Source organism: Camarhynchus parvulus, chromosome 10, assembly GCF_901933205.1.
Source record: "Camarhynchus parvulus chromosome 10, STF_HiC, whole genome shotgun sequence".
Classification (NCBI taxonomy): Eukaryota; Metazoa; Chordata; class Aves; order Passeriformes; family Thraupidae; genus Camarhynchus; species Camarhynchus parvulus.
In genome coordinates, this window is record NC_044580.1 from 15,660,212 (window position 1) to 15,681,592 (window position 21,381).

Here is a 21,381-nt window from a genome sequence, read left to right on the forward strand (position 1 = left end):
GAGCAACACGAACACAATCTTCCTAATCCGCCGCTCCTGCTCTGACATTCCAGCCTCATGCATAGCCATTGGCAAACTTGGAACATGCATCCAGTGCATTTTTTTGGTTGAAATGCTACATCTGGCTTAGCTGGCAAGTGTTACTATGCCTCTAGAAAGTAAGCCAAAGTGAAAAAAAGAAAGAAAAGAAAAGAAAAAAACCCCAGTAATCTTAACTACATGCAGGAAAAGATTACTGAAATATACTGTCCTCTTTGTTTCCTGGAAAACTGAAACTCCATTTATGGCCTCTGACCTTTGGAAAGATGGCCCCAGAGGAAAGCCAGCTACCTAAGAGTTAATGTATGCAGTGTACTGTAAGTATTTCATTAATTTGCTTATTAAAAACATGAAAAGCTTTTGCCTCCTTGACACCCAAACAAAAGGCAAGCAATTGGGAGACTTTTGACCCGAGCTTATCAGATGACTGGTGTAATGCTGTCAAACCTTCCCCACTGCATGCAAGGAGGGTCACATTTTAGAGGTGTTTATGACATCCTAAGGTTCATAACGCCTATCTTTGTCAACAGGAGAATGATGCAGGTCAACTGGATGGGTTAATGAGGCTGAGCACGTAAGGAAAAACATACAAGAGAGATGGATGTCTAAATTAAAAACTGCGATTTAAATAACCTGTAATGCAAACGTGTTCTACCACAGGATAGAAATATCACAATTTGCTCATACTTATCACAAACTTTGGAGCCCACTGGAATAAGTAGACTTAGGAGTTGGCTATTTTCAGTTGTAAGGCACTACTAGACAGCTTTGAAAACCCAAGGACAAAAGTGCTGTGATAAACTTCTTGTAGTTCTCACAATTTCCTTTCATCCTTTTTGAGAGCAGGAATGTATATCATCTTCTTAAATATCTCCATAAACAGCAATTTCAATGAAAATGAGGGGAAAAGATTGCTCAAATAGTTTCTTAGTGCAGCATGATCTTTGGGGGGAAAAAACCTAGGTTGATCTTAAATTTTGCAACAAAAGAAACAGGCACAGGCTCAGATCATTTAAAATTCATTTACGAATATTTGCACCAGATCCAAGGAAAAGAGAAGTGAAAAACAACTAACACAGAAAACATTTGCAAAATCTGGAATACTTTCAAGATGTCATAGGCTACATCTACTTTCTCAAGGCAGCTGTGGCCACAGGAGCAGATCAATAGATTGAAGCAGTTGGAGCTGAGGGTTCTTTATCTGCACTATGGGGGAGATAGAGACAGGATTGCTTTAAACTTGATTCAGCCCAAATCCCCACACTGAAATATCCCAGAGTGTGATTCCAAGCTTTCAGGAGGTCTAGTCATTGGTTTGGCCTCTTATTCCTGCAATAGGAATTGGAGAACATTTGGCACATGCCTGGATCAAAGGCTCCAGTTCAGTTTTCTCCAAACAGAATCCAGATTATGGGCTGCAAAACCACTCTGGGAAGTGAACTACTGCACAGTAAATGGGACAGTCTGGGGAATGTGCTTCAAAACAGCATCACTGCTCTGAATCACAGCCCTGATGTGGATGCAGTCATAAAAGCCTCCCAAAAGGCAATTTAAAAACAAGCATCCCAGAGGAGACATTACTGGCAATTCCTGATTCAGTGATAAGCCTCTTTTTCAGGATGGAGAATTTTTCTCTAATAGCTTGATCCTCTGAATGCACATATTCTAAAGCACTGGACAATGTGTCCTTAGGATCTAGGCTAAGTGAAACATCTAAAGTAGTTTGACTTTTCATTCCAAATTTCAGTCCTCTGGTTGTTGTTGTTTTTTTTTTCCTTCCAGTAAGCATCATCTAAAATGTACAAGGAATAACAATATTCTTTGTGTAAACACTTTAGGGATTTTCCATGTATTAAACACAGAAGTCTTACATGTGAATATACAGCAGAATGACATCCCAACATTTTCTCTGCTGGGAAAATGTAATGGAATTGGTGTACACAGGGAGTTTTCCTGTTCTTCTACATCAATGCTTCTGAACATTAAGGAAAAGACCCCTGATTTTAAACTCCTAACAACACCAATATTTTCTTGAACCCAAATGTGTCTTCAACTCATTTTGATGGAGAAGTGAGACTTTTTAGGGAGCTTAAGTAAAGGGGTCAAAGATAGGAGAGAAGTAACATGAAAAACAAGATGTTGTGATAATACGATAAAACCAAGACATGTATTCTTGTTATTTTTTTTTTAACCTTAGAAAACACCAGTGCTTTAAGACAATTGAAAATTCAGAGAGATTATTTTAGTCCCAGGTTCAATGGTGGTTGCTTGGTTGATGATTTTTTTTTCCTGAAGATAAAGCTATTATTATGATGGTATTATTATCATGATTGTCTTAAAAGCTTTCTTATTCCCACCTAGCACTTTCACAAATTCTTTTCCTCTCCCCCTCCCCAGCATTAGGGCTTCTCGGAATTTTTAGCATTATTTCAATTATTTGCAAGAAAAACACAATGTCATTACATTCAAGTTTTGCCTCACAGAGATTTTACGGCACAATCATTGCTTAGCTGAAGAAATGCCAAAAATAGAAAGAGTACATCTTAAAAAATAATAATGATGACTTCTAGTTAGTCTGATCATATATGTGGGAATGATTTTAAAATGTCCTTTTGATGGTGTCTGTGTGATATCTTCTGAGATGACAATAGACCCAATAGAGATGGAAATTCAGCTTTACATTTAGGATTAGCACACACTCCTCTACCTAAATTTAGAAATTCTACAGATAGATCTGCCCAGGAGAGTGTAGAAAAGCCCCAGAAAAGGAGGAAGTCTCCCCACTGCTTCAGGTAATCCAGCAGGTCCCCAAAGCCATCTGAGGAGTGAAAAGATGGAAGTGGACCTCGTTGGACCCAAACCAAGAGCTGGATTTGATTATTCTTGTGGGCCCCTTTCAAGCCAGAATATTCTGTGTTACTCTAGATTTAGAAAGACTAAAAGTAAGATTTCGTTTTGTCACCCTTACCTGGCTCTATGACCCCATCTTGATATTCTTCATAAGCCTCTCTACATCTGTATTTCCTTAGCAATTAGCAGCATCCCAGTGATATCTTTGGGATCACAACCAATGACTCAGATAGATCTTCACACGCCAAACAAATTGGTACCAATATGCTACACTATATTTCAAAGGCATACAAATACTAATGAAACAGGGCCAAGTAGTTATCCATACAGACAAAATTATGTATTCATGCCTATATTTATTAATTTTTGTCTTGATTACTGATTTTTTTTTCTGTTTTACCCAAATTTTCTTCTTTTAAATTTCTCTTTTGCAAAAAAAGCAAGCTCAAATAGGTGACTTTTAGTTATGTACTTCCACAAATTTCACACGTGCAATTAGACATTTCCAGAGCAGAACCAAAATTATACCAAACAAACCTGAGCATCACACAAAGTGAGGTTAATACAGACCAGTGGAAAGTTATGGATATTCACAGAGTTAATGGTGAAAGAGACCATATGTCCTGTGACACCTTGACTTGATGGAATGCCCCTCCATAAATGCTTCCTTAATGCATCCCGTTGTGCCTAGGTGTGGGATGACGTATGGCCTGCCTCATGAGCTTTCATCCCTTTCATTTACAAGCCTTGGGTTCCTATAATGAAGATTTTTCTGTTGACCAGAATATTGGAAAAGGCCAATTAGGGCTAATTGTTCAAAACCTTGGTTAGATGCACGTGCAAGCCTATGGGTAATATTTGGATATTGGAAGCTTTGGGAGTGGTTTTGTCAAGACTCTCTATAAATCAAAATATAATTTTTGTCCTTTCCCTTTTCTGAGCACCAAGGTTCAAAGCATTTGCAAAGGTGATTACTACTCTACAAACACTTTTAAGCACCCTATTCTCTGATATTTTCTGATAACAAGAGTTGCACATTTCTTTATCAGGACAACAGAACTCCTGGCAGAATTATTTTTATTGTTACAATCACTCCCAGACAGTTCCACATCCATAACAGTAGGCCCTAAATAGAGCAGCAACACACAGGAAGACATGGTCCCTGCCTCAAAATGTTTATGATCTAATTTAAGACAAGACACAACAAGTGAGTATAACAAATGTTCAACACAGGTTCCAAATGTAAACATACGGTAGATAGGAAAATGGCCATAAATTCCTCTATCAAAGATAACACCTCTCAAAGTCTCTCACACAGACTCTGTAACATGAAACATGTCAAGTGAAACAAGTAGGGAGGGGATTGCACATGTTGGTGCTGCTGCTGAAGAGTCAAGTGAAAAGAAATGCAAGCTTCAAACTTTTTTTGTGTTATTTAAGAAATACATTCAGCCCTAGGAAAATAAAATATCCACATGGTTGTGATTCAAACAGTTGGGATTTTTCTAGTGTGGACACTCCTATAGAAACATTTTCTAGCTGATACTAAAACAATAAATAGAAAAATGTGTGTGTTTGTGGCTGTTCTCTGGTTTTATGTTATCTAACATAGGAATGACATCTGGAGTGTTGGGTTTACGGTTTGTTTATTGCTTTATTGTTTTGTTTAAAAAGGTAATCTTGTCTCCTTTGGATCTGGTAGTGACTATGAGCATAACAGACTGTGATCATGTGAGCAGAGCAGTGGAGCTGGATGTATTCATCCAGAGAGGGACAACCCTGAACTTGCCTCTATTCAGAGCTGCTTTGGGCCCATGCTCCGAGTGAGAACCACAGGCAATTCCAAGAACAAGCAGCTAAGCTCTCTCCAGTCACCCTCATGCCAAGATTTAGCACCCAGTACATTCAGTCACTCCACAACCAGGTCCCTCTTCCAGCCAGAGCCTCTGAAAATTAACATGACACACCCTACAAATATTTCTAGCTGTACCTTGAGTCATTCACTCCACCAAAACTCAAAGGTCGCATCCTAAATTGGCCCCAGAAAACAAGAAGGTGCAGTATTTTGCTCCAGCAGATTATTTGGGCTGTGTGATTTTGTTCAAGTCACCTTCAAAGGTCTTGGAACAGCTGATGTTGTGTGACCATTCTTCCCTCTCTCCCTTCCCCTTGTCTAGGGAACAGTCATAAGCCTCAGAATCAATAATTACAGAGTCAGCTTTACCAACAGGTAATATTCAGACTCTCAGGTACAAAATGTAAACATAATATAGGAAGCAAAGCAGCTGTAAATTTATCTCCTGAAGATAACGCCTCTCAAAGTCCCCTTTGCAGACTTCATGAAATAAAACCAGCTGAGAAGGAGCAGGTTGGAAATATCCAGGCTGCCTGGGTTTAGCTTTGCCAACCAGCAGGTTTTCCTTGGACCTTCCCACTCCCAAATTACCCCACGTGAGCCCCACACCATTTCCAGGGAGAGCTCACTTAGCTGAGCCCCAAGGGCCATGGTCTTTGTTGGGCTGGATATTGAGATTACAGATTCTGCAGCTTTTTTACTGCAGGGATTATTTCTGCTCTTGGCTAGGACTAAATTCCCCCTCTGCTGTTTCTCGGGCTCTCTGCTGTGAGGCAATTCTCTGCTCAGCTTCCCTCACCTGCCTCTAGCAGCCTCTGCCACTCCATGTTTCATATATAGATATAAAACCCCACTGTGCAAAATACTCTATTCATCCAGGCACTTGCATGCTATTTGTTATTGATAAATATCAATATTATCATCATTAGCAGAGCAGAAAAATTACCATTATTATCTGCTTAACTGGCTGCACATACAAAGGGATTTGGTTTGTTGATTTTGGTTTGTTTTGTTGCTGGGGTTTTTTTTCCTGTTTTAAACTCTATTATGGAAAGACTGTGAAGGAAATAAGGGGGGAAAAGGAGCACTCTACTATATGAAAAACTACATTCAGTATCTACAAACAAATTAAAATCACATATGGAAAAAGTATCTTCCACAAGAGAGAATTAATGAACAAGCACAGTGGCCCAAGTTCTGCCCTTAGGTGAAGTCAATGAAAAAAAGTAAGTGCATATTTTTGGCCCATTATGTCTTTTCTTACAATGTTTTCTTAATATAAATCCAAATCTAGGGACCTGATCAACTCCAAAGTTTCTCAAGTTTTCTCTTGAGCAATATGAAATCTTATGGAAAATGATTTCTAATATCACAGAAAACAGAACACGTTCAGTACAACTGGGAACACACTTATTTCACACAAATGAAAGAAATAATCCCGCTCATTCTAATTGGAGAATATTTTTCTGGGGCAGTGATTTTGTCAGCTGTAAAAATGATTAATGCTGCAATTCAGCAGGATACTTAAGCACATGTTCAGTCAATTCCTATTCAGCAAAGCATTTAAGTACTTAACTTTACTCACATGCCCAGGAATTTCAGCATGTGCTCATGGGCGTGTGGAGCATCAAAAGCCACAGTGGCATTGAGGAGATTTCCAGCCACTGCCCAGCAGATGTGGGCTACAACACACTGACCTTCCTCTTGCCATGGGATGCTCTCAACACTCTATTAAATGAGTTTTGACTAGGAAATGGAGCCTAAGGCAGTATTTTTGTTATAAACCTAATTCTTGGCATTTCCAACAGCAGTGGCCACAGACACAGCCCAGTCCCTTTGCTCAGGGAATGTTTTCACACCGAGCCATGCTCTCTGCTCCAAAGCAGCTTCAACCACTCTGCACCTCTTGAGCTCCCCCAGGACAGCTCAGCTCCCCACTTGAACAACCCCATCTCCTCTCCACACCAACTGCTGAGGTGGAAGCAGCTCTGGTTGGATCCCAGCAGGCAGGATGTGTGCAGGGTGAGGCTGGGGAGCAGAGCTGGTCACACACGCTGCAAGCACAGGCACGAGGAAACGCGCTTCCCTCTCTGGCTCGGGGACAAGTGCAGACACAGGCCTGTGGCTGCAATGACAATATGATGTAACACAACAGGATTTGTGTATGCCCTGTGGGAAAACACTATATGGGGAGAGCACAGGGAGCCAAGGAGAGGAGTAGAGAGGTTTCTGTCGCTGGAGGAGAAAAATATCCCCACTGCTGGCGAAGAGTGGGGGCAGAAAGAACAGAAGTATGGCCAAGCACATCATTAGGCAAAAAAACCCTCTGAACCATCTATAGAAGGCTTGAGCAGGGACAGATCTACTATTTGCCAAACTCTTTGGTGGAAGTTACCATCTTATCCAGATGTTCAGATGATCATAACGTTCCCACATCTAACCAGATGGATCCAAATGTTTCACCGTGTTTTTTTCCCCAGTTCCCTTAAACATGGGGGTTCAAAAACAGGTGTCCCCCAGTGTGAAAAAATCTTCAACCTTCAAGAGAAAATCAGCCAATACACAGAGGGCATCTCTACACTAGGGAAAAAGAAGCCTTTTTTAAACAGATAAGTAGTTTTTATAAAAGCATGAGAGAAAAGTACACGTGTGTTACCATTGACTGCCATAAAAACTTTAGCATGGGAAATCTGGAAGCAGATGATGTTTTGTTACAGGATGGGGGTTATTTTTCCCCTGTTGTTCAGACATCTGTTGAAATCAGAGCTGGATAAATACTTTCAATTAAAGTTATACAGTCTAAGCTAAGATTTCATGACATCTTTACGAATTTTTGAGGACCAATAATTCCAAACAGTACCCAGTTTTTTCTTCAGTTGTGCATACCCACATGTATAGAATTGGGAGCCATCTAATACCTTTTAACATGTATGAAAAAAGGTCTTTGATGGTGTCTCTAAACATTTATCTGAGCAGAATTCTTAGAAATCTGTAAACATACAAATATATGTCAAGTTAGCAATCAATAAGCAGAGAGAAGCTCTGGAGGCAAATTTCCTACTGTTGAAACCACAAGCATTTAGTGAAGATAAAACAGCACTTCTCCCACATGATTAACTTAGTGTAGCCTACAGGTTCTCAAAAAAAAAGAGCTTTTGATTTAGAATAAAATTCTGGTTTAGCTCTTAATAAAAGCAAGAAAAATAGCACCTTTAAGTAACCCACAGAAAATGCAGCATGAAATTTAGTGCAGAGGACTTTTGGCATGAAAAGCTGAGCTACATATTCAGGATGGGTGGCCCAAATACAGATGCACATAGAAATATTTGTCTTTGACATGCCTGATGGAACACCAGGAATGAACAATTTCCCAGTACCTGAGGAAAAAGGAAAGATATGCAAAGGGCCTGGTTTTAAGGGAGCAGCTACAGATTAATAAAGATAAATGTGTCATTATGATGGAAACTTTATGAAGTACCAAAATTCTACCCTATAGATGGTGTCTCATCTAAACCATGTAGCAGCTCAGTTTTCTTGTCCTTCTCCCAACACTGAAAATAAAAAATAATATTTCACAGAGGAAAAAAGGGGCATAACAATGTTTTTAGTTCTGGTCAAACTTTGCAAATAACTTCAGGAAATATTTATTTCACTTGCAAAAAAAAATCAATAACTTATTTAGAAATATTATATCATTAAGAAATACATCTAAAAATCTATCATGATGATAATCATATAAATCAGAAAACATTTTAAATGTTCAAAATCAGTCTCTCAAGGGCAGTTTTCCATCCTTTCCTTAAGGAACAAAAATGTAATTTGGCACAAAAAACATTCCTAAATATTTGTTAAAGTCAATCATTAAGCAGGAAAAAAATTACAGTTTTATTAAACAGAGTAAGAATAAATAAAACAGGAAAAATAGACAGCCTGAGGTATTTCAGATGGGATGAAATGGTCAGGGAAGCAACAAAGTACAAGGTCTTGGATATGAGAAAGCAGCAAATGAGAGAGATGGGAAGAAGGTGTGTGGGACAAGAGTGGAGGAGATGGAGTATGATTTCCTGCAGGGGATGTGGAGAAAGCACAACAGAACTTCTTTGTTTCAATTTTATTTTAAAACCACCATCCTGTCTGGGTCACAAGTTAGCACACTCTTAAACTCAAACTGGCTCTACAAGTTTTTCACTCCTTTAGACTGTGTTGCTGTGTTGTACTTTAAAACCTGTTTTTCCTGTGGTCAACAAAAAGTCAATGAAAAAGAACAATACAGCTCCAAGTGCATTTTTGGCCTACAGTTGATAACATTGCTTGAATATATTTGCACAAAATTATTTCTGGTATAGTTCTGTGGTCATACTCAGATACAAGTTAGTGGTGGGAAACTGCATCATTAAGAGGCCTACAAGGAATAGTCCAGTCATATTACTATTACTATTATTATTATTATTATTATTATTATTTATTATTATTATTATTATTATTATTATTATTATTATTATTATTATTATTATTATTATTATTATTATTATCATCTTTTCTAATTTAAATTTGGATTAATTTGGTTCCATTTAGAAATCAAGCCAGGTCAATTTCAAGTATATCCAAAATCTGCTTTACCTGTAGTTACCTGTCTGAAGTCACATAGGCAGAAGGATTGTTAAAAACAGATTTCAGCAGGAAGACTTCTATCAGAGATTCAGGCTGAATTATTTTTCACTTTCATGATGTTTATTGTACTTTTAGTTAACTAATTTCCTATTTTCCAATAAGTCTTCTTGCCCCATTCCATCCTGCCGGTTGACCCAGGTGAACCAGCTCCAAGACTTTGCACAGACTGTTTGCAGAATTGTTTAATAGCCTGATTAATATAGACAGAAACTTTCCAGAGCCCACAAAACCACACAATTCTATAGTAAATTCCATTAAAACTTGAGAAACTTTTCTCCTCGCCTTATCCTGGCTATCCCTGTGTGCCCACCATACATTTCTTTCTTGCCCAGTGCTGGCAGTGCTTTCCACACCCTCTCTCAGTCTGCACTTTGTGACTCTGTGCCAAAGTTACAGGGCCTCACACAACACTTCTATTTTTAGCACTTAACTGCTCGTTCTCATTGCATTTTCTGAGCAAGATAACATCTTTTTCTGGACTTTTCACATTTGTTATTATTTCTGGACTGATGAGCCTGGCTGGGATTGGTGGAATCACCTGTGGATAGCATGGGCTGTAATTTTTGGCATTTGCTGTAACTGAGCAGTTATTTACAGATATTTTTTCCATTATGAGCTAGCTGAGAGTACACCTGCAGCATTAGCAGATATATGGTTTACTTGCTGTGCCAGTTACAGGAGGTAGCAGTTAAACAGTGAAACACAGCAGGTTCAGCTCCTCTGTACTTATTTCCCCGCTTATTTTCCACCAGTCCCAACTGGTCTAGTGTCCCTCTCACTTTTAACATTCCTAAAATGAATTTTGTTCCATTAAGTTATCCTTAAAAAGCCACTGTCAAGGATCATTATCCTACCTCCGTATATTTATATACAGATGGAGAACCAATGAGAAATTTTAGGTTCTTTGTGTGAATTCCCAGCATGTAAGGCCTGTTTGAAATACCAGGCTGACACTGTCCTGACCCTAAGGGGTCCTCAAGGAGCTTCCCAAGGAGTCCCACCACGGCAGAGAGCCTCCAGCATGGGCAGGTCCTGCACCTCAGTGGTGGGAGCAGAAAGGAGGCTCCTTCTTTTCCATTCATCTTTTTCATGGACTTGTAGGACTGTTCACATCCAGCCCAATGCACAAACAAAGCTGACTGATCCATGAACACACTCCCATTCCCTAAGCTAGGATCAGGTCACAGAGCCCTGTAGGATTCTGCCCTCTGAGAGAATTGGTTTGCTCAATAATATTTGAATTTCTCCCTTCCCCACTCCGAAGTCTGAAGAGCCCTATAGGCATCCTGAATGCTATTCCTCCTTCCTACACATTAAAACTCAGGAACCACCTCTGCTCCCTGCCCCCTCAGCTGCCACTGTCCAAAACAATCTCCTGGGGGATAAATTCTTCAGCCATAGTAGACTTTCAAAAGGCCATGAAGATAAAACTTTGTAAAGAAGGAAGGAAAACCAACAATGGGGCACTGCCCTATCTAGGTTAAATACATATTTTGGTATATATACTATTTACGCAATCGAGCCTAATGGCTTCTTCAAAAGCCATTAAGGTGTGTTAAGTAAATACATAATTTGGTACAGGACCTAATTTTGAAAGCACATTATTCTGTTTACAATACATTCTTTCAGGTCTGAAATCTACTCTTCTGAAGTGCCTGAAGAGTGACTCACAAATGGATCCTTAATCCAAAGCGAGGAAATCACCTCCTAAAACCAGACCGGCTGTCTTAAGGTTTACATAGATGGTTGGAAAGAAAAGAGAAAAGAATCCATATGAAATATTAACCAGCTGAGTGCTCTCCAGTGGGCTGAGTCCATGGGATAAAACCCCACCAGGGATACTCCATCCACCTAATTCACAACATGCCATCTGAAATACCGCGGCATGTGAGATCCACATGTGAGGGCATGCACTCAGCTACGGCAGGAGAAGGGTTAGAGGAACTCTGCCCTTCTCTGCTGCGAAGTAAAATAAAATAAATTAAAAGTGATGCTTCAGGAAAGATCTATTTTGTGTAGCACAGTATGTGAATTGATGTAATAAGTGGCAACAGTAATTCCCTTTTTGGAGATTCATCCAAGCTAAGACTGCAGATCCAAATGCTTTCAAAGTTTGGTTCTAGGTTTGAATTTTTTGGTTTAGGTGACCTGTAGTAGTAGCAAACATGCTGTTTGTCTGTTATATAGAAGATTGTGTGCCAATGCTGAGACCTTCATGAACCTCCTAAGAATATTTGAAGGGAAGACAAAAATATCCTTTCTTTTTACGGTGTGCATTTTGCGGCAGGAATTCTCATTTTATGATTACAAATGCACAACTTGGCCCAATCCCCAGCTGTGCCTAACGATTTAAATGTCAAATCAAAATAAGGATAATCCATAGGCATTTCTGAGGAAGTCTGTGGACTTCCACTGCTGGCAGCACACATGGCAGGAGATTGTAGACTGAAGAATGACTAATTAATTTTTGTATGTATTTTATGACTGAGGGGAGCAGTATTTGGTTTTGAAATTCATGATGTGGGCTAAGAGATATAAAGCTTTAACCTGTTCTGTTTGAGCACAGGTTTGGAAAACAGGAAGTTTTTGCTCCAAAGCCAACTATCCACAAATATTGACCTGTTCTCTTATACCGAGGACTCTGGCTATTTATCCTGAAACCAAGTCACATAGGAAGTTGTATTAATGGGTCTGGGGACCAAATTATCTCAATTTTGCCCCAATACCTTGTTACAGGGCATTCCTCAGAAAGGCCTTGCAGGAAACAAAACAGTGTATTAAATCAGATGTGATTAAACTCAATATAAATTATATATATTAATAAAACACATTTCTTTGTCTGAGAAACAAGAGATATTTAAGACAAGGAACAGGTTGGGAGGACTAGACTGAAGGAATAATATTCAATGTTAAGAAAATGAAGCCATAAAATCTTTGTCAAGCATTGCTCAACTCTTCAAACCATATGGAGCATGACTGCTGGGCTTCATATAATGCCCCAAATGTTTTTCATTTTCTATTCCACCGTTCACAGCAAAGGCACAGTGCTGTAATCCCGTCCTTCCGTTAACTACCAATTGTTTCTTTTGCCAACCTTTTTGCTTTAAAATATCATTTTTTATGAAGGATAATGTTATATAGTGGAAAACTGTAAAAATTTTATGGATAGCCTTGGTGCTGAGAAAATGCATTCTTTCAACAGTTTTATTATATATATATTTTTTTGTCCATTACACATTTACAGGGTTTTCTCCACTGTATATATGTGTGTTTTATAGTTCATTCTAGACAAAAGGCATTATGTTAACAGTCCTATCATTTAGGACTTTAATTCACTATTATGTTTTTACCTTTTTGGGGAAAGAATATTATTTTTTTCCTTCTCCTTGGTAGTGCTTGCTGGTGTTAATAAGAGTAATGGGTAATCCTAAAATGGGTTAGATGTGAATTACCATGGAATGGTTCTGTGAGCCACCAGAACAAGTGTGTACGTCCAGCTCCCAGCACATCACAGGGGATGATTTAGCCCCAGTATAAGGCAGGCTTACAGGTTATGCGCCCTCAGTCAAATGTTAACCAGTTCCCCAGCCTCTGTGCTTCCCCCGTGTCCTTCCAAGCATCTGTTAACCAGCTCCAGCTCTTGTGACATCCATTGGCAGGTAAATCAAGGAGAAACGTGCCCATATCAAAGGAATGAAATACATTTGCTTCAACTTTAAGAGATTCCTATAAACTCCCTTTTGACATTCCTTCCTACTAACCAGCCCATTCCACTCTTTTAAAGATTGACATTTCTTTGCTCTACAGCAGGCCTCAAGCCTTTAAATGTCAGCCTGCACTCCAAAGGTGTAGTTATAATCTCTGCTGTTCACAACCAGCCCACTGCAGCCCTGGCTCTCTTTGAAGCTGAGCTCTGAGGCAGAGGTGAGCCACCGGTGCCTTTCTCTCCCTCCTGTGCTCTCCTGAGCAGCCCAGTCCCCAGGAACAGGAGCCCAGGGAGGATTTCTCACTGGCAACCACAGCCCAGCCAGGTTACCACAGCCAAGAGAGGATCAGAAACTGAGACAGCAGAGGGTCAAGGATGCCAATCAGAGAGCATGACCTCCTGAAAACCTCCTGTTATCCCAGTTCCTCAGCCAAGTGGTTTTGAAACTTTTACAGTGATTAATGGGATCCAATTTGGAGAAGAAATTTAAGAGCAAGGGTTTTTTTATGCTACGGATTTTGATAGGATATGGTCCTTACACTTTCAAGCAGCTAATCACATTCACAAGTAAATAAATACTGCAACTTGTTTTCCTCCTTTTCACCATAAATTGATATTTGCAGCAACCCAGAACTGCTATGGTTATACGGTTGGGATATATTTTTAGCTCCATTGTTCATTGTCTTTCACACATGACATTTTATGGGCAGTCCCTGAGCACCTTCTTTCCCCCTCTAGAAAAAGGGACTTCAGAAAGTTTCTACCACAGCTAGAATAAGTTGATCACACAAGACTCAAACTCAGAGGCGGGAGACATAAATCAGATTTCCTTGCTAGACATGGCTAGATCATCAACAAAAATTAATAATAATTAAAGTAAAAGTAGAAGTACTTTTGGAAAGATAAAACCCTATGTTTCCCTTGCACTACTCAAGTCAGACTCTAGTTCTGTGTTTACATCAGGAGTCGTGAATACTCAAAGCAAAGTGTTCTCAAATAACCTGCAAGCCAGATCAGAAATTATTTAACTAATAATTTGAGATGATAAACAGAACCCAAAAAAATAAAGAAATAGAGCAGCAGATTATTTGCAGACCATTCATAAACAGCAGAAAGAGATTAAATATCAGATAAATGATTCATTATGGATTTTTCATTCAGTCTATGTGCGAACATGTGACCAGACAAAACCAGTTATATCCATTCCCTGGATTTTTGCTTTAAATGAGCATGCTCGGTATAGGCTATTGTTTAGTTGGATTACAGAAGCATTTCATAAGAAGGGCTTCCCCATTTATCACTCAAAAAAAAAAAATTAGAATTTAAAAAAAAAATGAAAAAAGTGAGGACAACGACCCTTCTGGAGTCTGTGCATACATATGTTCAAAGTAACTCTGCTGCATAAGCCAACAGAAAATTGGCCCCCAAAATGACTTATAAAGGGATTTTGTAAGACATGAACAGAACAGCATGGGCTCTGGCTAGGCAAAGTATTCAGAGTTGTAATAGAAAACATTTATTTGGCTACAGCTAAACATCCCAACACATGTTAGCATTTGCTGCCAATATGCTTCCTAATTAAGAACAACATAAAATCATAGGAAATCCTGTATCCCTGTCTTCATGCACTTTCCTTGTATCTTCGGTGTCCTGGCTCTGTTTCTCAAGTAGAGCCTGCACAAGAGAAAGGTTAATTCAAAAGTAATGTTTTGCCAGCCATTAACTGTGTTGTCATTAACAAGATTAATGTACATTCCACTATGCATCACCAAGTGCATTCCCCCTCCTGCCCCCACCCACCCCTTAAACAACTGCTCCTATTAAAACCTAATGAGCAAAGCACAATTTAAAGAATGGCACCATTTCTGTTGGGCAAAGTGTCGTCTGTAAACCATATAAAGCTGCAGGATTATTACAGATCTAATTGAAGGGCAGCCGAAAAAAAAAAAAATCTGTTCTCTCTTGGGCTATGAAGTCCTGGCCATGTTTATGTGTTTTATCACAATGAACAGATTTCAAGACGAAGGACAGGCTAGTATCTGCTTTTCTTCCTATCCCCCTCTTCCTTCAATCTCTACTCTTTCTTCATCTGAAACCATTCTGAGACTCCTGCTGTGCACAGTCCCACACCCAGGTTACCTCCAACTCATCATCCAGTGATTACTGCACAGATAAACAGTTGACTGGATCCTTCTAAACAATCATGAGATACATTTTTTTATAAGCTGCTCTTAGAGGGCCCTAATTCATCAGCATGGATGGAGTCTGGACTCTCTTGCCTGGCCAAACTCACTGTTTTTCCCAGCGGAAGCAGGAAACAAATTGCTGGGCAATTATACAGAGTGCTCCTCCTTCGTTTTCATATTGAAAGGGCCACCAGTTTGGAGATCAAAAGATCAGCCATGAGACGCTTCCAGTTTTTCATCAGATTCTTGAGAGTTCTCAGAATTATTTATTTTATTTCCAGAAAATCCATACTCTCCACCCTGCTCTTTTCCTGCTTGGTTGCTTTACATTTCTGTTCCCTCCACAACTTATTTTTTTTAAATCTATTTATTGCATGTTTTTCTTGGCTCATTCTCACTTTCCATTTTTCATTATTAGTTCTTTATGATCTTCTGTTTCCTTTTTTTTTTTTCCTCTGTCATGGCTGCTCTCCCAGTTGTTCTCCTCTGGGGCCCTGAGTTTCCCTTAGCTAATGAAACTAGAGCTGCCTACCTCCCTTGCTTTTGCAATCCAGCTGTTTCCTTTTTAAAATATAAACTCATCTTTATTCAGTGAAGTTCCTGTGCAGGGTCTGATCCTTTAAGAGGAGATTGCATTTTGTGACAGCAAGTGGGAGGGAAAAAATAAACTTTGCTGGAGGAAAAGCCCTTTGGGTAGAAATCCAACCAGCTTGCTCTTGGAAGGCAGAACCTGCTCCAGTAAAGCTGGGTCGTTATTTTACTTTGGCACCTTGACATTGCAAAAGTCTCCTCGTCAGTCTCCCCTCCCTTTTCCTCCTAAAACCTCCCACCTTGAGAGCTTAACGTTTCCTGGCCTCTGTGAGAGTGTAGTCCAACTAACACCACAAACCTGGATTTTATATGATTAGTCAGTGAAAACTTGCCAACTTTAGGTGCTGCCTGCCAAGTCAAGTCAATTTACTGTGATGCTTTGACTGTGCAAGTAGGCCTTAATCCCCCTTTAATCTCCAGTGTACCCTTGACATCATGGAAATTACTTACAAAGCTAATGTCATCAGATGATCCATGTTAGCTATTTCAGTGAATGTTCTTCTGCACAATAGAGCAAGTTTACCTTGCAAGACACAGGCCCCAAAATATTTTTGTTTAATGAGCCCAGCAGATATCATCTTACAAATGGGGACTGAAAACTCCTTCTTCTGCACTGTAGCTCCCCAAGCCTCATGTGACTTGGAATTTACATGCTAGGCAAGCATCAGGTCAGTGTATTTTATTTCATGTCTGATTGATTGGATAAAGAGATTTGCATAGTAGCCACAACAGCCATGAGGTATTAGGAAAGCAACTTTCCCTTTTCAACTCTGCAAGGCCCCTCTTGTGCTGACAACATTTGTCCAACATAGAAATTTCTAAAATAATAATTTTTGAAAGTGTGTTCAGCCATCAAGAACATAATGGAAACGGAAAAATCAGGCCATGTTGTGCATGTGGCAACGAAGGTGGAAATCAACATGTCTGACAGCAAGGAGCCAACTCTGGTATTATTTATTGACTTAATAATAAGGAATTCCATTTATATTGTCGCCTTTATCTCAAAATAACCCATGGTTCTCCATGTAACCAAAGAAATTATGGAACCTATGCAGAAGTATCATTTCAGCCATGACAGGAGCAGTGGCAGTGCTGGGAGAGGAGCAGGACACACGGCCACCTCCCGGACAGCCTGGGCTAAGGCTGGGGCCGGAGTTTAAGACAGGAAGTGGAAGGAATGCTGTGTACCCTCACATCCATAGGATGAGCTCATGATTTGGAGAGGAGCAAGGTCGCTGGGGTCAGCTATCTCCTGTAAAAGAAGGAAAGCCTAGAGGGCTCATTTTAAAGGTCTGCAGAGGTGAAGCTTGTCCTTATGTCAGGAGGGCAGTGCTCTGCATAGGCAGTTTGTGATTAAGGACTGACTCATTAGTGTCTTAGAGGGAAGAGGAGCACTTAAAAATGCTCCTTCCTGGGTCACTCAAGAGGCTTTTAGGAGAGCCTCATCCCAGCACCATCCTACCTCTCCCTCATTTAGGTTTGACATTGCCCTTTGAAAGCCAAGGAGATGTCTAACATTCATTTGCTTGGGAACAGGCCCAGATACTTCACTTGTGATACAAGATGAGAAAATAACACTCAGCAGAACCTCTGTGACCAGACAGACCCCGAGAAAAAAAAAAAAAAAAAAGGCAAAAAAGCAAAAAAAAAGTATCTATCAAAATGAAAGTGCAAAAGATTGCATGTGCTCTCTATCTCTGTGCAAAACTCCTTCTTCAATTGCAAAGTGCAAAATTGGATGTACAGGACAGGTATTTACGTAGGCTCTTGGAGCATTTGAGAATAAACACAATTTTCCTTCAACATATGTCTCCAGTCAGCTAAAACTTTTCTCACTGTGAGAGGGGATCTCTTTTCTTCCCCAGACATGTGACCCCTGGGACAACAAACGGTGGCTCCATGTCAAAGGACATTACAACAGTTGAGGGAGAGAGTAAGATACAAACCCAGATTCAGACTTTACATGGGGAATAGATGGTGCTAATCCATGTCAGTGAGAGAAAGGGAAAATAAAAATTAACCTGGCCAACAAAAACTAAGAGAGTATTTAATTAGTAAAGTACAGCCACCCTGCTTGAGATTTCACTAACACACTGAGCTCGCAGCCTCCCAGGCTCTCACAGCAATTTTTAACTAACAGATGCAGTCAAGCTTTCCGTTTTATATTGCCCTCATAACTCATGATACACAATCTTGGGCTGTTTCAGAAGGTCCAGCTTGCGATTTCATTCCGGAGCTGTGGCGCTGCTCCGCTGCCAGCACCTGTGCCCGACATCTGATCTTAGGGCTGGAGCACATCCTCTCCCCCCTCTTCCCTCTGCGACACTGGCTATGCCAAGCCAGCTAAGAAGCATTCCAGCAGATTATGAAGCACAACTATCTTGGCCCTCGCTGCTCAGAAGAAACTGGACCTGGCAGGAATTTCGCACGCCATTCTCGTGGATCTAAAGCGGGCTGTAGGGGCAGGCCCGCGCGGCGGTTTGTGTCCATGTGCTCATCCGTGGCCACGGGACACCAGGAGCCCCACATGCTATCCTTAGGTCAAGGATAATGGCAGGGACAACTGCTGGGCTGAAACATGGCATCAATGAAATGAACACATTCTCAGAAAAGGTGGCAAAGACGTAAATGGGAGTCGCTGGTGCCTCCAGAGAATGGCTTGGATTACTGAATCCGTATGAGGACGGGTGTACCAAACACAAGGGAGAGAGGAAATGGGGAAACACATCATGTTGGGTGCTGCCTCAGGAATATTAAGGCCTCCTAAACAAAGGCCATTATCTCTGAGCCAGGCATTTGGATAGAGGGAAGTATGAGCCTAACTCTAAGCTTCTACAACTCTAATCCTCCTGGGACAGTGACAGGAATGAAACAGAAATCCCTCAACAGTGTTGCTCTTTTTATAGATCCCAAAGCAATGCAACGAAGAATGGAAAAGCACTTTGGTGTCACAAAGTGCACAGGAGGGGTCACGACAGATCAAATTATTGAAAAGGAACTGCAAAAAAAAAAGGGAAAAAAAGAAAGTTCACCATTCTCTCTCTCAACTGAAGGATCCAAAACGGCTTCCTTTAAGTAAGGATTTTTTTCCAGAATATTAGAATCCCCACAAAAAATCCTGCAGCTGTTTTAACAGGAATCAGTGGTTGTTTCCCATCAGTTTTGAAGGTCAGAGCTCTGACTCCTGGCTGTCAGGCAGGTGAGCTAAATGGGGCTAAGGCCAGTCCCACAAGAGGTATCCAGGCACCTCACTCCTACTGAAGTGCCTAAATATCTTTGTGGATATGGCCTTTAATCTTTGCATGAGCTGTGATCCCAGCAGAGAAATCTGAGTCCTCCAGATGAAATCTTCACTTCTGCCTGATCCAGGGTAATTCCAAGGATTACTACTCAGAATATTGGGAGAATCGACTGTCATGCTGTTTCCAGGCAAGACAGCACTTTCAAATACCCAGCTAACACAAGATGCACACCAAGCTCCTGTGTCAAGCTAAAGGGTAGGAATTGCAGTGAAATCCTATTAACCAAGGGCATTACAGTCATTAAGTGAAGCACTGAATGCAATTTTGTGTTGAGGAACAAGAGGAAGGAGATAAAAAAGGAAACTACATCTCATGAGGGAAAGGAATTCCTTGTCCTCTCAGATGTAAGCTTTGAGCTTTGGAGACATCGAGAAGCTTCAGAGACAAGACATACAACAACTGACACATGCTATTTTTTTAATTTCTTTAGTGCAAGACTGCATGCTTGGTCTTGTTAGCAACTCTGATACTTTATGTTCCCTTGTGCCTTTTAATGCCAAGGGAACTGATAGGCTTTATAGTCCTGCAAACAGACAGCATTCCACCTGCATCCGCCAAAGCATTCTCAGGTTTTATTAATCTGATATTTTAATTGTTTTTGAGATTAGGAAACAGCAGGGCCTTTGTTCTGACAATGTCAGTGCTCTCCTGGAGCAGTGGCAGAGGTTGTTTGATTTTTGTATATTGAGGTTGTTGATAGGACAGGGAAAGGAGCATGACTCAGTGCAGGTGATTCATAAGGATCACAGACTAGAAGCCAGCTTCTTTGGAAGCTCATGACATTTCACAGATCAGGAATAAAAATGTTCTACTGGGTTGTCCCTGCACAGTAGCTCTGTGGCCGCAGAGCTCCTGTTCCACCCATCTATCTGCTGTTGTCTGCCAAAAGTACAAATCATGTTTGCTCACATTTCAGGGCTGTTAAATTAGGAGCAAAGGACTTTTCCTCCTGGATTTTATGCCAAGTGAAGTAGGACATTTAGACTGATTATAGCTCTTTCCAAATGTCAAGGCAGGGTCAGAGTGGGATAAAAATGAGATTACCAGAGGGGACAAGAACAGAGAAGGATCAAAAGGAGAGAAAGATGTAGTGTTGGGAGGAAAATGGAAAGTGGGAAAATCAGGCTACCAAGTCTCTACCAAGAGTCTCCACTGGGCTGTTGAGGCAAGAAGACCAGATATTACTGAACAGGACAGTGTATGGCTGTTGGGTAAGCGGTGTCCCTGCCAGTCACCATAAATGTCCCGATGCAAACAACAAAAAGAAAAGGGCATGGTAAAAGTGTTACACAACCTGGGCAATACCCTGCTCAAGTCAGAAGAGAACAGGGTGGAGATAAGGAACTCCAGAGGGAAGCAACAATAAGATCTGAGCACTGTAAAGCATTTCATGGGGAGGGACCTACCAGCAAAGCTTGGATGAACCAACAATGATTTATCCTTAGGTCTGAGGGGACAGAGGTGGGTCACAGTGAAGAAACAGACTTTCCATATATCACCTGGAGAGACCAAAGAGTACAAAATCAGATCTGGCTGTTCTGTGGACTCCTAGTTATGCTGTATGTACTCCACTTCAATGTATCTTTGAGTTCCAGGAATGGTTCCTGCTTTTTCCATGCAGGTTAGCCCAAGCTAACAACATTTGGAGTGTCCCTTCCATGTATGCATGAACTTTGTTGGTAGAAACACCCCTCAGCCATTTCCCAGCCCCATGAGTTTTACAGTGCACCAGACACTTTATGGAGTGGCACAGCCAGCACACCCTGTTGACTTTCTAGTAGCAATAGATTTTTTTTCCTTCGCTTGAGACGCCTATGATCTTATTTACAGAGTCAATTAACAAAAGATAACCTCCCATTGTGCAATCATCAATAAATCAATTGTGTTAATACTATCTTGGAATGTCCTCCACTATTTACTTTAATATTGTTGACTGTCGGCACTTAAGAAAGGCAGCACCTTCAAGTTTCACTTGATTATGGGCAAATGGATTTTGTAGTAGCCATTAATAAATATAAATTGTTTTGGAAAATATTTAAGTTTGTCGAATTTAACCCCTTCCTGAGCATTAAAAACTGCCCCTTATTGAACATGTTTGACAACTACTTCAAGAGAGTCAGTCCCACACTCTAAAACCATACTTCTCCCCCTGTGTATTTTGGTGGTTTACCATTCTTACAG